General features: G+C 35.2%; 1 non-coding gene across 1 annotated transcript; it reads left to right on the forward strand.

The window, feature by feature from the left end:
* Positions 1–14007: 14007 nt before the first annotated feature.
* On the forward strand, positions 14008–19729 carry LOC112036042 (uncharacterized). The gene is made up of 9 exons (XR_010627412.1): positions 14008–14167; positions 14334–14453; positions 16677–16779; positions 16924–16983; positions 17471–17532; positions 17659–17859; positions 17949–18060; positions 18182–18396; positions 19424–19729. It is a non-coding gene; the product is annotated as an uncharacterized LOC112036042 (transcript).
* Positions 19730–20004: the final 275 nt, after the last annotated feature.

Here is a 20004-nt window from a genome sequence, read left to right on the forward strand (position 1 = left end):
GGACTTTTGAGTGGCTTACAAAGGTTGGAAAATTCAATTTGCATTTATGCTTCATTTTTATCCCGCTTGAACATGGGGCTCTTAAGAATTTTGGATGATTGTGGTGTTTTTTTTAGGTAAATGGGATGTTATGTTATTGAAATTTTATATAATTTGGGCATTTTAAGACTTTTCAATGGTTATTCAACCTTTAGTTTGAATGAATGGGATTTTATGTTATTGAAATTTTATATAACAAAGAACATACATCAACAAAAATGAATGAATGGAATTTCAAACTGAGATATTTAGTTGTTGGTAGTATTTACAGTTGGACGAATAATGAAATAGTGATACTGTTTGTTGGGCAAATTTTACAGGTGTGAGACAACACTGAGAAGAAGACACGTTGAGAAGCAAAAAAAAGACAAGTTAATTTTAATGCAATGAAATGAAAGTAATCCAAAAAAAAAAAAAAATTGGGCTTATTAAACCAAAAAAAAAAAGATTTTCATTAGAGGTCTCTATTTAAGATTGGGTTTATTAAAGTAATCCTTATAAAAAATGTATTTATTATAATAAGGGCATTTTAGGCAATTTGATTTAAAAACTTTCATTACATCGTTTTAAGATGTTGTACCAAACATGTGGAATACAGATTCAGGGTTCTATTACTAAAGGGTTACCAAACAACTGAATAGGAATAGTTATTACATTACAGCATCTTTCATTCCTTGTAATACCTATTCCTATTCTAATGTAATCATCATTACAGTCTACCAAACATGCCCATCACCAAAGCAAGGGTAGAATTGCATTCATAATGCTGGTTTCTAAGTTTATGAATTTTTATCATTGGATCAGACCAATTAATCACTTTAATACAAGGCATACCATAAGGTTATTTCAAAAAAAAAAAAAATCCCTGTACTTCTTTCCTTGCATCATTGATTAGTTTCCTTTTGTAGGTTTGGAAATGTACTCGAAGGCTTGTAGCCATCAATCTTGATACATGTCCAGTGTCCACGCATAAAAAGGACCCACCAAACCATTCAAATCATCCCCCTTTCCCGATTTTTTCCTTCATAGACAATTTTTCCTACTTTTTTAATTATAATATAGGGTTTAATTTATTCATTTTATAGAATTAACATTCTTTTTTTTTTTTTAATCAAATAACTTAATTGGAAAAAATTTGGGGACCTTCCACAATTTGGAGGCCTTGCATAATTTGGAGGTCTTAGGTGGTTGCCTAAATTTGATTAGCATATTTATTCTCATTTAACAATAATATAGTTTTTCTACCTTTTAGGCTTTTATTAGCAAGAGATAAAATATGGTTTGTTAATCTATTTGTCCCCTTTCTTATATTAAACTTTGAATTTTTTTTCCAACTAATAATTTTTCAAATTTGTGCTTTACACATTTCTTTCATTTATATGACAATAATTTATAATAAAAAAAATACTTTTTATCCATGTCTTCTAAAAGTTCGAAACCTATAAAAATAAAGTTAAGAAAATTAAAAATAAATAATCACAAGTTTTAAACGAAAAGAAAAAAAAAAAAAGGACATTATTATTTTATCTTTTAAGTAATAAAATTTATAGGGTAAAACTAAAGTATAAATTTAAATTCAAACATATAGCTGTATTAGTTTTGATTGTCACTGGAAAATAAAACAATTGTTTATGTTTTATTGGTAGTACAAGTATGCGACCAATATTTGAATTTAATTATGACACCTAATGTACTATATGTAGAAAAAAACTATACCTAAAGTTTGTCCAAAACTATAAAAGAAACTCAAATTCATGTCATTCTTTGTAAAAGAAGCAACAAATAAAAAGCATCGCTATCCTATGCCTTCCATAACTTCTCTTTATTTTAGATTTCTCATTGTGTTTGTGTTATTGGTATTAGAGCCTCCTATAGTTCTACTTAATCAAACAATTACATAGATATCCTAGAAAAAAAATCACAAAAACCCAATAACCTTTGCCCAATTTTTCCCTCTCACTTGAGAGCTCTATGCTCCTCTCAAATGACTCCACCCTTATGGCTATAGACTTCTATGCCACATATTGATTACTTCATCCACACATTAGTTAGACTCTGAAAATATTAAGACGTGTCAATTGATTTGCAAAATTGTAGATTATAAAATCCTATTATTAAATTTTTTCAAAAAAACTTGTTTTTGGGAATATAAAGAATTTTTTTTTTTTTTTTTTTGTATTTTGTATTTTGAAATAAAAAACATGTTTAGTTAGTTGAAATAGTTTTTTGAAAAAGAAAATACTAAAATATATTATTACTAGGATTTGAATTATAATGTTAACTCATTAAATGAGACAGATTCACTAAATTAATTGTGTATTTTCATTTACTTTTGAAAATTAGAAACTGAAAATAACTTTTTACATGTTTTTAATTTCATTTACAAATTGAGTTTTGAGAACAATTTTTATTTTTTGTTTATTTTGGATTGCCAAACAAGATTTTTAGTTTCAAAAATAGAAAATTGTTTTTAGAAATAGAAAATAAGCGGAAATAATAGTTACCAAACATATCCTTAATTTCATGGACAAAATGTTTTATATTGACAAAAAAAATTATGGCCACATACATGCATATTCATTTTTTAAGGTTTGTTGTGTCCAACGTTAGATATAATCACTCGAGTGATGCAGGGAGACAATTTTTTTTTATACAAATTATTAAATTGTAATTAGAGTAATATTAATTTCACATAGTGAGCAATAACTAACATCACATCACCACTGTGCACCATTGGTTCTGTAGAGTAGTATTTTTACCTTGTTAAAAAAAAAATCACATCTTTCACATGTATCGGTCACAAAACGCCATCAGCATTTATGGGAAAATAAAATGAAATTTTAATTTGTATCCCTACCTTTAAAGCATACAATCATTCAAATATATGCAAATGCATTGTTCAGGTATGGCCTCACACATATGCATGACGGGGTACGTACTTTTGCCATGGTGGTATGGCATTGCATCTGGGGGCTATATCACCGTAGAAATTTGGATTAATTGTCTGATGCATAAAAAAATTGTTACTCATAATGAAAGTTGCATTTATCTTATTTCTTGGAAAGAAAAACTTGAAAGGACACGCACCTTATTTGATGCACACTACATTTTAGGAGCTTTGCCAAATTAAGTTTTTTGCCCGTAGGCCTTATTTGAGGTGGTGAAGGATATGATGGAAATTTAGCCAAGTCTTAGCTAGGTTCAATTTCTGAGTGACAATAACCCAAAATAAAGTAAGACCGCGCGATAAACAAAAATAAAACTTCTGCATGAGCCAAAACTCTGCAGAGAAATTATTAATAGATTAGTGATGTCGTGGATCAGGTCCTGCAGGACTCAGACGATCTGACCAATGCTCATCAGTCCAGATTTTCTTTCAATGCTAGCCTTTAAAACTTGTTTGAGGATACAATTTACTTTGTAATTAATTATTTTTAGCACTCTAATCTCTTCTTCAGTTACACCACCACTAATACTCTCTCTTTCCTCCTCTGTAAGCCTGGGCTGCCATTGAGAAATTGAAGGATCAGCACTAGGAGCCGAAAGCAGAGAAGTAGAAAAAATCCCTTCAAAACCACTTATAATGACATTCTTTATCTCATCCTTCTCATAAATCCACTCCCCCATAGCATTTTTAATTGCCAAAATCTGGTTCCTTTTCCTTCTAACTAAAGTCGAAACATGATAAAACGCCGTATTGCGATCGCCCTGGATCATCCAATTGACTCTCGACTTTAAAGCCCACAACTCCTCCTCTTGATTCAACACTAAATCCAACTCCTTCAAAAGCTCTTTCTCCAAATTAAGAAGGAAATTAGAAGGGTTATTTGCAACAGCCCTCTGAATGCCATTAATCCGAGCCATCAAATTCTTCTTCCTAGTAAAGATGTTTCCAAACTGATTTTTGTTCCAGGCAGCAGCTATCCTAGAGAAAACATCTACTGCCTCAGCTAAATCACTTCCACCTCCCCAAGCTTGAGAGACAATACTTGGGAAGGTTGCATCCAGCAGCCAACACGTCTGAAACCTAAAAGGCCTAATTTTTGCACCATTAGGCCTAGGCAACATTTCTAACAAAACAGGGCAGTGATCCGAATGGCTTCTGGTGAGATGAGTGACCCTAGCTTCTGGATACAACAAGCACCAGCTAGGATTGACAAAGAATCTATCAATTCTTTCTTGGATTAGAGCTTGGACTTCCCTCTTGTTTGTCCAAGTGAACCGAGGCCCAGAGAAACCAATATCTACCATATTGCACTTATCTAAACACTCCTTAAACAACAAAGACCTATTTACACTGACTGCTCTACCACCAAACTTATCATCCTCTAACAGGGGCTCATTGAAATCCCCTGCTATGACCCAAGGCAAGTTATGGATATCAGCTACTTTCATAAGATTGTTCCACAAACCTGCCTCTCAGCATTCCTAGGACTAGCATACACAGCAGAAAAAAGCCAAACAACATTGGTAAAACGTACCTTAACCATAATATGAATCTCTTGTTCAGTATTAGCGAGAGAAGACACCTCCACCCTGTCGGAGTTCCACAACACCCATAAACCACCAGCATATCCAATGGTATCCGTATGAATCGCTCCGTCAAAAGGAAGCCTATCAGTCAACTCCTTAGCTCTTTCACCCCCAACCCGGGTCTCCATCACGACTAAAATAGCTGGATTGTAATTTTGAACCACATCTCTTACCCGATTTTGAAATGAGGGCTTACGAGCACCCCTACAGTTCCAAATAATGACATTCATGGGGAAACAAAGGCAGAAGGAACAGGTAACCATCAATAGGCAGCATCAGCTTCGCCTTCCCCTTCAAGATCCATCTGATCTCTAGTTCCTGAATCAACACCAAAAGGTTGAAAATCCTCGTTGGCCTGCAGACAAGAACCATCTTGGATAATGGTTTGCTTCCTACAAAGAAGGTGAGGATGGGCAACCTCCCTAAGATCCTCTTCTCCAACAGACCCTCCATGCGATACGCACTGCACAGCTTTAGATTGCGCTCCTTCTTCGGCCAAAGCACCACCACCGCAATCCTCCACCACAAGTTGATTACAGCTACCCAAGCCGAAATTTGAGGACGCCTTCTCTGCCCAACCAGCGGCCTTAAACTGAAATTGACAAGCAGCTCCGTGACTTGCTTCCCCATCACCAATCCTTCCATAATCCAACCTCTCACCTTCGTTTCCCTTCAATTGCTCTCCACCATCTTCCTTAACAATTCCGCTACCCACGGCGTTGAGTCCTGAAGATTGGGGAATTCGCAACCGCGCTAGAACCTTCTTACTCTTCACCGAATGATGCTTTAGAGAATTCTGGAATAAATCCACTCGGGTAGATATTTTATTCAACGTATTGGCCTCATGGTTACGCTGTAAGCTGGGTTGGGCCTGTTTAAAGACTTCCTTTCCAATTTTCTGAATTGAATTCTCAAAATGGGCCCTATCTAAAGCCCGCGGAGGAGACAGCTTCCTTTTATTCTCCTTCGCTGGCCCATAAGCAAGACCGGCCCTATCCCTTTCTAATCTAACAGCTGCTTCCCTCACGATATTACCGTTGAAACTTCCCATCCTCTCATTCCTTTGGATAGGTGGGGACCCTCCACTCCTCTGCCATTTTGTCCCATTCTTCCTGCGTGCCACAACAACCCACGGACCGTACGTACTTGCATGCCCATCCTCCTGAGCATCGCCATTCTCTTGGCTGTTAGGTCCCACTGCAGCCTTTGGACTATTATCCTCACAATGTTTGCGTGACCCTTCTCCCTCTTCCACGCCCACTTCCATCTGAACCTCCTTGTCCGGCGGCTCTTGCCGGATGATGTAAGGGCAGCTCTCCTTCCTGTGACCCAATCTGCCGCACCCAAAACAGAGCTTTTGGATACCTTCATAGCTCACCGATTGCTCCAACCTCCCTATCAGGATAGCCGTGACCAACGGCTTCTCCGCATCAATTTGCACACACAATCTAGCAAACCTCCCTCTGGTCTCTGTTGCAGTGAATGTATCAACCCTTAATACATTCCCAATAGCTCTTCCAATGTGTTGTAACGCCTCCGCATTATAATATTCAATAGGCAAATTATAAAGTCTGATCCATACTGCAATGGAGGACACATTGGCTAAATCTGGCCTAAAGTTTGGTTCCCATGGTCTAAGAGACAGAAAGTGGTCACCAATAAACCACGGTCCCTTCTTCAACACATTTTCAAAATCCTCCTTCAATGACAATCTCGTGAGGAAAAACCCATGACTTAAATCCACACAATCCAATCTCCCTGCTGGTTTCCAAAGAGTAAGCAGCTTAGCCTGAAGAAAATTTAATCCCACAGTCCTACCATAGACCTTAACAATGAGGGCTCTAGCCCATGGCCTTCTAATATTCTGCTTGAACTCCTTAGAAAATTTTACAGCAACCAGACCTTGTCGGAGTGCCTCCACTTCTTCATCAGACTCAACATCGTCTTCCATACTATCCCCAAAGTTAAATGCTTGTGTAAACGCCCCTGGGATTTCACCAAGTAACTTCTCTTTAAAAGACATGCCCTGTTCCCCAGAGACCGAAACATGACATGGAGATGAGGGACAAGAGCTTGGTTCCTCACTGAACCCAGCATGTTTAACATTTTTTACCTTCTTCTTACTGCGCGCAAGCTCATCCTTTTCTTCGCGGGAGAGAGAGCTCATTGATGACAGAAAAAGTATCTTTTTACTATTTGATCTATATTTGTACGTCAAGATAATAAAACATGACAAATACATAAAGAAGAATGCAAAGAGAAAGAAATATCGTTCAGCCACACGACACAAAGTCATAGTCAGTGACTCAGTATGCTTATTTTAACTTGTACTTGCACTTGCGGACACAAATTAAGCAGCATAATCGATAGCCCTCTATGGACACACCTTAAAGTCTACAGAACTTACTCAACTCAACTTTAAAAATGTGCATAGTAGCAAGTAAAAACTTTACAAATGCACTAGGTCAAACACAGGGGCGGACCTAGGATTTCGAGCTAGGACCGAAGTGTAAGAATAAAAAAAATCCAAATAGGTATTCATATAGTACTAATAAACTATCAATCAAGATCAATGTATAAAATCATTGTTTCTTAATACATTAAAATGCAATCATTTACAAAAAAAAAAAAATACAAAATAATATTGTTTCTTAAAAGTATCAACTGTTGCAAAAAAAAATAATAATAATAATAATAATAATTTCACAAACCAAAACTTACTTTTGCTATTTTTTTTTTCTTTTTTTTGAAAACGGAATGAACTTTCATTTATTTAACTGTGAAAAGTCATAATACAATGCTTCTAACACAAGTGGAGGATTGTCCTCCATCCAATACATGTCTTCGTGTAATCTTTTGCATATCTCGCTAGCCCATGCGCCACAGAATTAGCTGCTCTCCTCTTGTAGCTGAACGACACTCTTCGAAAACTCTGTGTGAGCCATTTTATGTCTTGGATTATATGACCTAGCCATGAAAGGTCCGTTTCTGATGCAACAAGTGATTTCATCACGCTGAGATTATCCCCCTCCACCACGTCTGTGAAACCTGCCTTGCACGCGAATTCCATTGCCTTTCTGCAAGCTATTACTTCTGCCACCGCATTGTCAACAACATATGGACCTCTTGCTGACATTGCAGCCATGACCTCGCCGTTCTTATTCCGAATCATCGCCCCGACACCTGAGCAACTCAACTCGGAGAAGACCGTTGCGTCAAAGTTTAGCTTGAAAATAGAATCAGGAGGAGGGCGCCAAACAGAGTCACCTGGACAACTTACAGGAATCTGTAGCTGACCCTGTGCTTGATGGAATTCGTCCAAAAATTCTTTTGCCCGTTTGTTTAGCCACTTAAGGTCCTTCAGCTTACCACCAAAAACCACCGTGTTCCTTTGGTTCCAGATAATCCAAGATTGAATGACAAATAACTCGAACTCGTCTGTGGAGAGTTTACCTAGCAACTCTTGAAATAAATGGAGTACATCCTGCTGCCCTTGAGCACACTTTTGTATTCTGATCATACTACTCGACCATACATCTTTTGCTATAGTACATTCCCACAAGGCATGGACCCCTGTTTCAGCCTCCCTTGAACAGAGCACACAAACATCCTTCTCAACAATTTTCCTTCGCAACAGATTATCACTTATGGGCTGTATATTGTGGCAAACTCTCCACGCAAATATTTTTATTTTGTTTGGCACATGAAGCTTCCATAGTTTAGGCCATACCGAACAACCGATTGGCCCAGAAGAACTTTCCACCCAATCCTCTGTTTTTAAGACCTATCTCACCACATGATAACCAAATTTTACAGAATATACTCCCTTTTTATTGTGTAACCAAACTATGGCATCTGGGACTTGTCTGTGACTCACTGGTAATTACAATATAGCCTCTGCATCATCCTTGTGAAAGTGTGCCAATATAAAATCTCTTCTCCACCATTTCAAGTCCGAGTAAATAAGTTCAGAAACATGCTAGTCTCTTTCTATCTCGTTTGGAGGATGAACCACTCCATTTGTTGGATGGTTAGGGATCCACTTATTAGATAACACCTTGATTTCAACTCCATCACCAACCCTCCAACAACACCCTTTGTTTAAAATCGGTTGTGTTGCCATGATACTTTTCCACACATAGGAGCTATTAGGTGAGTCCGAGGCTTTCAAAAACTGACATCGTGGGAAATATCTGGCCTTAAAGCACTGGTACATTAGTGAGTCATGTTCTTGTAGAAATCTCCACCCTTGCTTTGCCAACATTACTAAATTGAAGGATCGAAGGTCTCGAAAACCCATTCCCCCCATTTTCTTTGATTCAGTGAGTTTGCTCCAACTCCTTCAATGAATTTTTCTTTCATTCCCCACTTGTCCCCACCAAAACCTGGCACACATTGTATCCAATTCCTCATATAGTCTTATGGAAGTTGGAACACACCCATGGCGTATGTGGCGATAGATTGGGTCACTGCCTTTATTAGCACTTCCTTCCTTGCTCTAGATAGCATCTTACCCTTCCACCCTTGGAGCTTTTTCCAAACCCTATCTTTAATATATGAGAAAGTGTGATATTTTGCTCGACCCACCAACGTTGGCAAACCCAAATAAGTATCAAAACGATCCACTTCCTTGACATCCAATGCATCTTTTATCCAATTCTTCTAGTATTTGGTGTTCTAAATACTAAATATTTACCATTTAGATAACCTAATTCCTGTACTCTGATATATAGGCTGACTGAAATTTTTATTTTAAAATTTTGTTTTTGTTAAGTTTTAAGTTGGGTAGCTGCTAGTTGGAGGCTAATTAAAAGAGAGGGAGTCTAAGTTTTTGGAAGAGTTAGGCATGACTCTAAAAAAAAAATATATATATATATATATATAATTTTTTTTTTCTTTGGGTTGGGGGGCCAATTTTTTTTTTCCTTTTTTTTTCTTTGGGCCGGGGCCCAGGCCCCCATGGTCCCCCTGTGGGTCCATCCCTGGTCAAACATATCAATGTACAAGGTCAAACATTGTGTCACATGACACACTTTATGAAAGATTTTTCAATTTTTTTTTTTAATTCTTGTTAAAAAAAAAAAAAAGTGTCTCTAAAAGGTGAAGGCTCGAATGATGGTGTTAATTTGTTACAAAAACAAAACACACAATATTCACAACCTAGATGTTATTTTAATGAAAGCGATTAGAAAGAGAGAGAGCAATGTATCTTTGTGTGTTGTTCGATCTCTATCTATAACACCACATGTTAATAAATTTATTCAATCACTGCATAAATGAGCCATTGCCCCCTTTATAATGACCACCAAAGGGTATGAGGTCAAGAAATGTAACTTTTTGACAATGGGCAAAATTGTTAAGAAACGGGTTGAATTGTGCCTAATATTTATAACAAATTTTTATATTAAGGTGGTGTTTGGTACGGGAGAATCTACATTACTCCTGGCATCTAGATTTCTGAGAATGTGATGCCTTGCAATTTGGATACTTAGGAATGTAACTATTCCTATGTTTGGTTTAATTGAGAATCTAATAAGATTCATAGGAATGTGAGATTATAATTTTTGGTTTATTCCTAAAAATCTTAACTAAACTATTTATTTTTCCCATTCCATCCTTAGATTTGTAAATCCAATATAAGTCTTTAAAAAATATATATATTCCTCTAAATAAATAATGAAAAACAAAATATAAACTATAAATTATGACAAATTCATTAAAACTATAGCTTAAAAGAAGAAATGATGAATATATCAATAGAGTTGTCTATCCTATTTATGTTGTTTTGGCAGAAAAAGATGAAGAAAAATGAAAAGATATTAATGATTTGTTTTATAATTTATCTGAATTGCTTAAATGATAAGGAAAAAGGGTTAAAATTGTCAATTTATAAAAAGTACAATTTCCTTTAAGGTTGAGAATTTGGATATCCATCTGTTTTAAAAGGAATCCACATTTTTATTGAAAAGGAGAATCCAGATTTCCCTGGCATTTGATTCTTTAGTATGATTTGTAATCAAACATGAAAATTTTTAAATATTCTTAAGAATCCTAAATATTACCTCGTACTAAACAGCGCATAAAAGAAAAAAAAAAACACACACACACAAACAAATACTAAAAGGAGGTGATGCAGTAATGTACACCCACTCCTATGATGAATGATGTGCATCATAGGAGATGACACAAAAGACTCAAGAAGGTGCACCAACACTGATACCATTACAAAGAGACTCAAAACGAAAGCTATTGAGGGGTTCCATGAAAAGTTAGCTCTTTGGTGTTTAATGAGCTATTTCACTTCACCTTGAAACTAATTGATGATAAGATAGACACATTCAAATTTTTTATGGTATTCGACATCATGCTTCGCAGACATGTTTTAAAAGTGATTGTAAAGAGTTAAATTGTGGTCCCTCAAAATTGAGATGAAAATCCCATAACTCGATACCATGACCTTGACTATAATAACACTTGTATGTTCACATTTAGACCCTTAGTACTAATTACTATCAATTTTATTGATTTTCAATTTATGGCACAAATAGTTAATTAGCAATCACACCACAACTTAAATAAGAACACAACAATAAATTAGCAATCACACCACAGCTTAAGCATGTTAACATTTTACGGAATGAAAACCCAAAACAGTAAAACACTCCAAAGCCGCAAACAAAACACCAAATCCACTAAGAAGATAGTTGTGATACAAAACAATTTACAGAACCTCTAATATAAGTAATCATATTTGTATATGAGCTCCTCGCTTCTGCTTGCAACAAGGTTGCACTAGCCGGTTCTCTTCAAAGTAATCCAATGATGCAAGTCTATTGTTAATCGCAAATTCGATCTCTCAGTTATTCCCAGGCTACTTGAAGATTTGTGATTGCATATGTGGTTTCCAGCACTAATTTAATACGATCTGGGATGATCAAAGGTGTTTGGGTGAAATCTCCTCTCAAAAATGTCAATTCGGAGAGGTTGAAGGTAGGAAGACTAAAATGGTTTTCTCTCAAGGGTATCAATATCCTTTGCTTCTTCTTTTGATTTTAGGGTGTTATTTTCGTTTATACAGGTGTCACAAATTGAGGCTTGGTTGGTTGTAGAAATAACCGCGAAAATATAAATACTGATTTTCCAAAACAATCTCGCTCAATTGAGATTTGGGTGAGTTTTATTTAGACGAAACATTTTGACTAATTGATTTTTTGAATTCTGATGAACTCGCTCAAAAACTCATATGACAAGGTGAATCTCGTCAACCAAAATTCTTTCTATAGCAATTTGATCAATTGCATATCAACTTGATCCTCAATGACAAAATAAAATTACAATTGAAATTGAAATTGAAATAGAAATACACAAAAAAAAAAAAAATCTACTGTAACTAAAACATTTGACACGAAGATATGAATTGATATTCCAATCCTTAACACTACCGACATGAAGAAATCCATCCCTCACTTCAATTAACATGAATTGATATACCTAAAATGATAGTTTATCGAACAGCTGTAGCCAATTTGCCAACCACCAATCTTGAATGTCAATTCACTAATGTGTTTTCTTCTCCATAATGGGAATCACAGGCACCACTGTCATTTTCTGACAAGTCACAACTATGTACCATATAGCAAGGCTTTGCTTTGTGTTGGCCAATTAAGTGGTTGTAGCATATCAATTAGAATGAAGCTTCCTTTTTACCCAGAAAAGGTAAAATTGAAGGAAGAAAAGAAAATAAAGAGATTGGAAGTTGGCCAAAGACTTGGTCCACTTGGAATAACCTTATTAGGATGTCTATGTAATGCATAAATTGGAAATATGTGGCAAGCAAGTGGCATATCCAGAATGGTGTGTATATGGAATTCAATCTAGAAGAAGCAATTCTATATGGCACAGAAAGAAAAATTGAAAGACAAAATAGTGAGTGTGTGGTAAGGAAAAATTATTTTATTAAACGGTTTCATAAGACATCTCTCTCATAATATGTACGAATCTTTTATATTATGAGAAAGGTTTCATAAGACTGTCTCATGAGATATTTTCTCATTTTTTTCTTTGTAAAAAAAAAAAAAACTATTTTTGATGTGGATTCATCGACCTCACATTACATGACAGCAACGGCAGCACTACCAACTACTAAGACCTTGACGGTGAGATATCTTCTCACACTGTAAACTTGTATAGTTTTCGGATGAAATTTCTCAAGAATCTAGTCTACTGGAGAAAATGCATATGGGCTGGCCTGGAGATGGGCAGTGCTATTGTGCTAACAAAGACCGGTCCAGGTAGATGTTCAAAAAAGTGGACTCAGAAACTGTCCGTGGGCCCTGGTCTAAAGAAGCCAGCAAAAGGATAAACATTTTGCTGTGTTGGGCTCAAGATGGCCAGCTATTTTTGCATTTTGACTCCAACAATTTAATTTTTTTTTATTTGTATATTTGTTTAAAATGGGTTGTAACTTAAAAAAGAAGAAGTTATAAATAAACAAATAGTAACTTTTTAAAAAATAAAAAATAAGCTAAATAAGATTTAGAAAAAAAAACAAAAGTTAAAACCAAGCACGCAATAATTTTAGTGTTGTCTCACGAGGGATGTATCATTTGATTCAACCAAAGTTTAAATGAAAAGTTAAAAAAAAGGGAATGAATCATTTGAGAGAATTGCTCTTGAGTCTTGAGTTACTCATCCATAGTCATCACTCATCATAAATTTTCCTCTGTAAGCTAAATTATAGATATATAGTAATACAAGAAAACCTTGTTGTATTTAACCAAAAAATTAAGGTCAAAATAAAAAAAGACAGCCTGAAATTTAGATCGCTTATATATATATATATATATATATAAACTCTTATACTTTCAATTTTGTGTTTTCGGCCCTTGAGTGATTAGAAATGACAAAATTGACACATCCATTTTAATTTTGTAAATTTTGACTTTATAGAAATAGGTCATTTGCGCACCAAAAATTCATTTTTAATTTAAAAAAAACTCTTTTAATAAAAATTTAATAATAAATAAATAATTTTATCTATTTTATAATAATTTTGAATTTAATTTAAATTAAAATTTTGTTCTAAAATGAATATTCTATAGTAAAGGGTCATGTGAATAGTAGGTGAACTTTTTTGTCCCTCAAATTTGAGGGAATTAAGATTAAAGGGTCAATTTTATCATTTATAATAGCTCAAAGGTCAATAAAAAAAAAAAAAAAAAAAAAAAAAAAAAAAAAAAAAAAAAAAAAAAAACGTAGAACATCGGTTTGCAATAAACCCAAGTCCAAGGAGTATTTTTGCAATTTTGTCCAAAAAACCAAATCAAATAAATGTAGGGGCTAAATTAGTAATACAGTAAAGAAGAAAAAAGAAGAACGAAGAAGTATGTGGGCTTGGTTGCAAAATACTGCTTTGTCTGTTTATCAAAGTCGATTAATTTTTGTGTGTCCTTCCCTTTTATGTCACTCTGTTCGTTTATTTGAGAAAGAATTGAGATAAATTTTTTTTCAATCGATTCGAAATCAAAGTTATATTTACAAGTCCCTAACCCTAAATCTCAAACCCAATCAATCTCGGGGCTCTGCTTCTTCTCTGGTAATCGATCTATCTATCTATCTATATTCTACGGTTTTATATTTACAATTCCGATCTAAGTTCAGTGAATTTTCCATTTTGTTTCCAATTCATTTTATTTGAATGAATTCAAAATAATAGCGATCCTTAATATTAATCGAATGAATTTTTTTTTTTGGTGGTGCAGTAGGACGAAGATGAAAGCAGATTGTGTGGTGGTAGGGTTGGTTTATGGCTTGATTTTGTTAGCGGCTGAGGTTCATGGTAACACCGCGCCGGCTTTTCTATGGTCGCCTCATGATGATCAGTATGCACACTTTCTGAGCTTCAATGAAGCTTTAGATTCGAGCCAATCTTTTTTTATGTCACTAGATTTGGGATCATACATGTTGTTTGCACATTTAATCTCTTTTAAGCATCTTAGAATTACTTTAATCGAATCAAATGATTACGCTCGTGTGTAGTTGCCAATCTGTTAGAATTATAGCTAAATGATTAAATTCGTTCTTTCAAGCTCTTTTGAGATAATTAGTATATAAAAATCTCGCGTGTCATGTTGGGGCAGCCTAGGCCCGTGAGTGTTAGAATTATGGTTAAATGGTCAAGTTCACCATTATTAGCTTAAGTTTTTGGGACAATTTGTAATGAACTCTCGTGAGCTGAGCTCTCGCTTTTATGGAGCTCTTCCTTCTCTTACTAAAAATGGGTGGAATTTATCAGCTATATACCCTTAGGTAATAAGTTACTTACATACATGATCAGGAATGCAATGAATCTATAAAGTTACCGAACAAAATGGGATTATAATATCTCTGTAGATGCATTCTCCAATTAATTTCTGGGTGAAGATAATATTGCCATTTTGTCAGAAAATTGCATTTGTAAAAGTAATTGTAGGTACGATAAGATACTCAGAAATTGGTGCATTATTTTCTATCTTCTCTTGGTTTCTTCCTGTGGTTTGTTGTCCACACATGATGTTAACTGACTTCAGATATTTAGTAGAAAACTGCATCATCTAGTTGTGTGAGGATTGTCTCCCCCAAGTTTCATCGTGACCAAGGCCTGTAAACTTGAAAAACAAGCTGGATCTATCCCCACATGTAAGCAAGACATTACGAGTCAAGATATTTCCTGTAGCTTTCTTCCTAAACCCCTCATTAATCAGAAGGAGAAACAATTTTCAAAAGTTTTGCACTTCGGACACCTCAAATGAAACGGAAAATCACAATGATAATGGCTATGGAGATCGAAGAGACAAGTAATTGGTTGTGTACAAATGTGTTTTATGGTTGACACTGGCAGATAATGCCTTTAATTTCATTTCTTCTGCTTTGTGATGCCTACAACAGCATTCTTTCAAATATGCCCCAAAGTAGTCAAATAGTCATTTTCTTATTTATTTATAAGATTACAAAACTTTCACTTTTGGCTACATTCAAGGCTAGGGCTTTTGGTGTTTGAGAGCTGTAGAATAACAAATTAGCTTGGAGGGGAAGTAGGGGATTAAGTATCCACAAGTTACTAGAATTTGTCAAGCAGCAGATAGGGTTTACTAAAGGAGAGAAACCTCAGGGGTATACCAATCCAATTATCGTCCAGTAATTGGAAGTGTTAATAGGGTAATCTACAGAATTCAACTTCACACCTCTGATGGTTTGTAAAGAACGTTTCTAAAGTGCCCTTGTTATGCATGGACCCATTGATATTTTAGCAAGTCTTGGAATTTGTTATATTTAATATGAGATGTACTTGACTTATTCATAGCTAATCAGAAGAAGGGTAAAATGCCCATAGTCTAGTATTTTATATAACAATTTACATTTTCTGTTCCTGTTAATTGAGAACTAAGATCAAAGAAGGTTGATCACTTCCAATATTTAAAAGCAGGATCCTTTTTTTTTTTTAAGTCCAAAATATGTTATAGCATTGTTTCATAATGTTACACCTAGTACCATAATATCAAGAGTATCCTTTCTGGCCTCAGAAATATTTGGTTGTTTTAATTATGGTCATGTATTTGTTTGGATAAATAAAGCAAGTTTAGTAATAATAACGGGGACAATCCCTAGCATTCAAGTATGGAAAAAGTTTACCTTCAAACCAATTTGGAGGATATTTCCTCCAACCCACCACGTAGCAAATCGCCACGTAGTAAGTTGGAGGAGATCCTTGTCCTACAATTATTCTATATTCCTCCCCGCCCTCCCCAAATAAATCGCACTTTGGGATTTGAGCATTTGAAGGAGATATTTTTTATTGTAGTTATTTTTTAATTAGAATTTTTTCATTGTCAAACTTCCTGAAACAGCTAAAAGAATGCCCTCTTTCGCGTGTGCCATGTGTTTTGTTGGTATCATTATTTTTATATTAGTCAGAACAATGGTTATATGTTTCGTTTTTCAGGACATTGTTAAATTTGTTATTGCTTTGAGCATAATTAGCTGCTCTTTACCCATCTTCTTTGTTTTCTTCTTTACTGCTACCATGACTGAGGATCTGATAGTATGTTTCTTGTGGTTAATCTTAGGTTCTCAAGTAATGTAGTTAAGGATGCAGTAAATTATCAGACCATCTCTTCAAAGGATCTAGCAAGGTCTGTTCTGACTGAAGGTGGCTGGTCAAACTTACTGGTAATTTGATAGAGTATCAGTTTGGTTTATAACAGTGTCCCATTTCTTCAAATTTTAAAAAGAAGTAGATTCTTCCTTTATGGTGCCCTTGAGTTCCTTACATTTGAATATTTTCTTATGTCTTTTATTGTTCAATTATCATAGTGCTCAGGGAAGAAACTTCAGAACTCTGTGGATGTAGCACTTGTCTTTGTTGGTAGAGAGGTAAGAAATCTTTTTATTGTCTTAAGTTTATCATGTTAACTTATTATAGAAAATTCACCATATAATCTGCCACTGAGATTCCCATTTCCATTTGACATTCATTTCAACTTTGTTTCCTTTATAAGAATAACACACACCCACTTAGTGAATTTTTCATGACTCTTGTAATTAAAGTTGAATGTTAGGTGTCTCGCTATGTTGTATATCCTAGGTCTTATAAACTTATAATGGCCAAATTATGCTTATGATCCTCCAACAGTGGGGGATAGTTGTGATCATATACATTTAATTCTGTCAATTTCATTCCTTAACTTCTAAAATTGGCTTCCTTCCTAGACATTGCGAGAACATCTTAAAGGATTTTTTCCCTTGTATTTTCCAAGAACCAGTCATAGGGCTAACCCACGTAATGCTTTATGCTGATAAAGCTCAACTCTCTGAAAGAAGTTATAGAGGTGATTTAACGATATTCCCTTCCTCACTGCAGTTGCAATCTTTGGATATTTCAGCTAATAACATGCAGACCAAGCTCTTGTAGACTTGCTCAAGGTAAGTTGAGTTTTCCCAACTGTATTTTTCTGTTATGTTTATTAGAAATTTATAACTCAGGATTCCAATATATTGAATAAATCCTCCAAGTTTCTGATTTGATAGTTTGCATTCCATGTTGAACAGGTGTCTTTCACAAGATCCAATTTTTCCATGGCATTCCCGTATGTTGCTGCATCAGAGGAGGAGACAATGGAAAATTTGTTGGTTTCAGGGTTTACAGAAACATGTGGGCATGATTTGGATATCAGTAATGTTGCTTTCCTGGAATCATGCTCTGTAAAGGATGGAAATTTTCAAAAAATTGCAGACCTGCACTCAGTACATGTAAACTAACTTGAGGTTTTTATGTGACATTATGACAATTTGGGGTCTATGACAATGGTATGACGCTTTATAATCCATCACATGAACAGGATTATCTGGTTTCAAGAATTGGAAAGAGGCAAAATGGGCAAGCAGATTTGGTTGTGGTCTGCCATGGAGGGTCTGGTAACTTGAAAGAACTTGACCAACCACAATCCGAAAGTATGTTAAGTTAAAACTGTTTTTACTATTGTCAGAAGATATACTAATTTGAACTGTTTGGTCTATCTCATAAGTCAAGTTAGTCTGGCAGAGTCATTGACTATAATGATCAAATCTGCAGGTGTGATTCTTTCTGAGCTTATCAGTTCTGTGGAGCAGTCTGGGGCAAAATATGCAGCTCTCTATGTTTCAGATCCCTTTAGCTCAATTCTATATCCTTCTTATCAGGAAATTGGAAGGTTTCTTGCTGAAGGTGCATCGGGAAATAAATCAGGAAATTCTACCTGTGATGGAGTTTGCCAGTTTAAATCATCACTTCTGGAGGGAATTCTAGTTGTAAGTTGCTTACTTGTCCATTTTTACCATGACACCCATATAGAGCTATTTCAGAGGCAACTTGCCTATATTATTTTATATTAAATTGCTTGAGAAAATTATATTGTTAAAATCACTTTTTTTAACTTAACCCCACATGGCAAGAACAGCTTCGGTAGGAACTGTTGGTAGGCAGTGAACCATGGGCTTGTTAGTTGCTTCCTGCTGCTGCATCTTCCATCTTAATCGTAACAAACTCAACTAAGCTTTAATTTCAACTGGATGGGAATCTTCCAATCCCTATTGCACCTTGGCATTTCTCAGGCAAATGAGATAAAAAATAGTTGTCATTATTCTGACTATATGTGGTACTTATAATCTTTCAAATATATGTGTGTGTGTGTAGCCATGTGAATTCTTTTCTGCCATTCAATCTAATCCAAAATCGTACTTTTTGTTGTCTCCTTGTACATTTTTACTACTTGTTAATGTTATTTTTGCTCTTCCTAGATTGGGAGGGTGGGTCAATTGTGATGCCCATAACAATATTCTTTCATGTATGTCCCAATCTAGTTCAATTTCTCTAGATTTCTCATCTACCAACTTAATCTTCCAAAGGCACACTGTTTAATCTCCTACTAGTCATTTTTTGTACAATCTCCTTCAGTTTCACCATATATTCCAAGTGTATTTTGAATCCTATTCTCCTATACTAACTTCTTTACCCACATCCCTCCATCCAAGGTCTGATGCAGTGTGTCCCTCTTTGAGGTCGCCTGTAGCTGATCAATTCATAATAAAGTTATTAAAGTTTATGCTGATTGTCAACTTACCACAACTATCCTTTTTCTTCTTTCCGGACTTGAGGACTGTCTGTGGATAAAATATATGCAATATGCACAGTCGGGTTTTATGGCTTGACACAGTATTTAAATACTGTTTATGTGTATTTAGTGACGTTCTTGGTTCTACTGATCTATTTCGTTCTTCCTATCTTACACAATTACTTATATGAAGTTCTAACACTGTCGATTCTTCAATGCTTCAGGGTGTCGTCTTCCTTATAATCTTAATATCAGGTCTTTGCTGTATGATGGGCATTGACACTCCAACAAGATTTGAGGCAGCCCAAGACTCTTGATTCGTTGTTCGTGCAAAGATAATACCCATCTTTTGTGGTGCTGGGTCTTATATTTTGGGGCATTGGTGAAAATAGTTGTTTGATATACAGTTGCGGCGAGCAGGGATGTTAGTTTGTAATATTTGTTCACCTGCTCAAGAGCATTATATCATGTTGGAAATAATGGAGAATCGTGTTATTTTTGTGAACGAATTGAGGTTATTTTTGGGTTCAGCGTGATGTGTTTATGAAGAAGTAGGTTCTGTATCCGTAGTTTGAATAGGATAGAACAATATTAATGACCCATTGGCCACGAGGGCCACGTAATAGTTTCCATTCTAAAAGATTTTATGAGCTTTTATCAGGTAGGCCAACAAATAATATAAACAAAAAAAATGATTTGTGAATGTTACTTAGCAATATTTCCAGTTGAAGCCTGGGCTGTAATTTAATCTTCATGATGGAAATAAATGATAAGCACGCGGATTTTTTTTTTTTTTTTAAATTAA

This window comes from Quercus suber, unplaced genomic scaffold (genome assembly GCF_002906115.3).
Source record: "Quercus suber isolate HL8 unplaced genomic scaffold, Cork oak 2.0 scaffold_28, whole genome shotgun sequence".
Lineage (NCBI taxonomy): Eukaryota > Viridiplantae > Streptophyta > Magnoliopsida > Fagales > Fagaceae > Quercus > Quercus suber.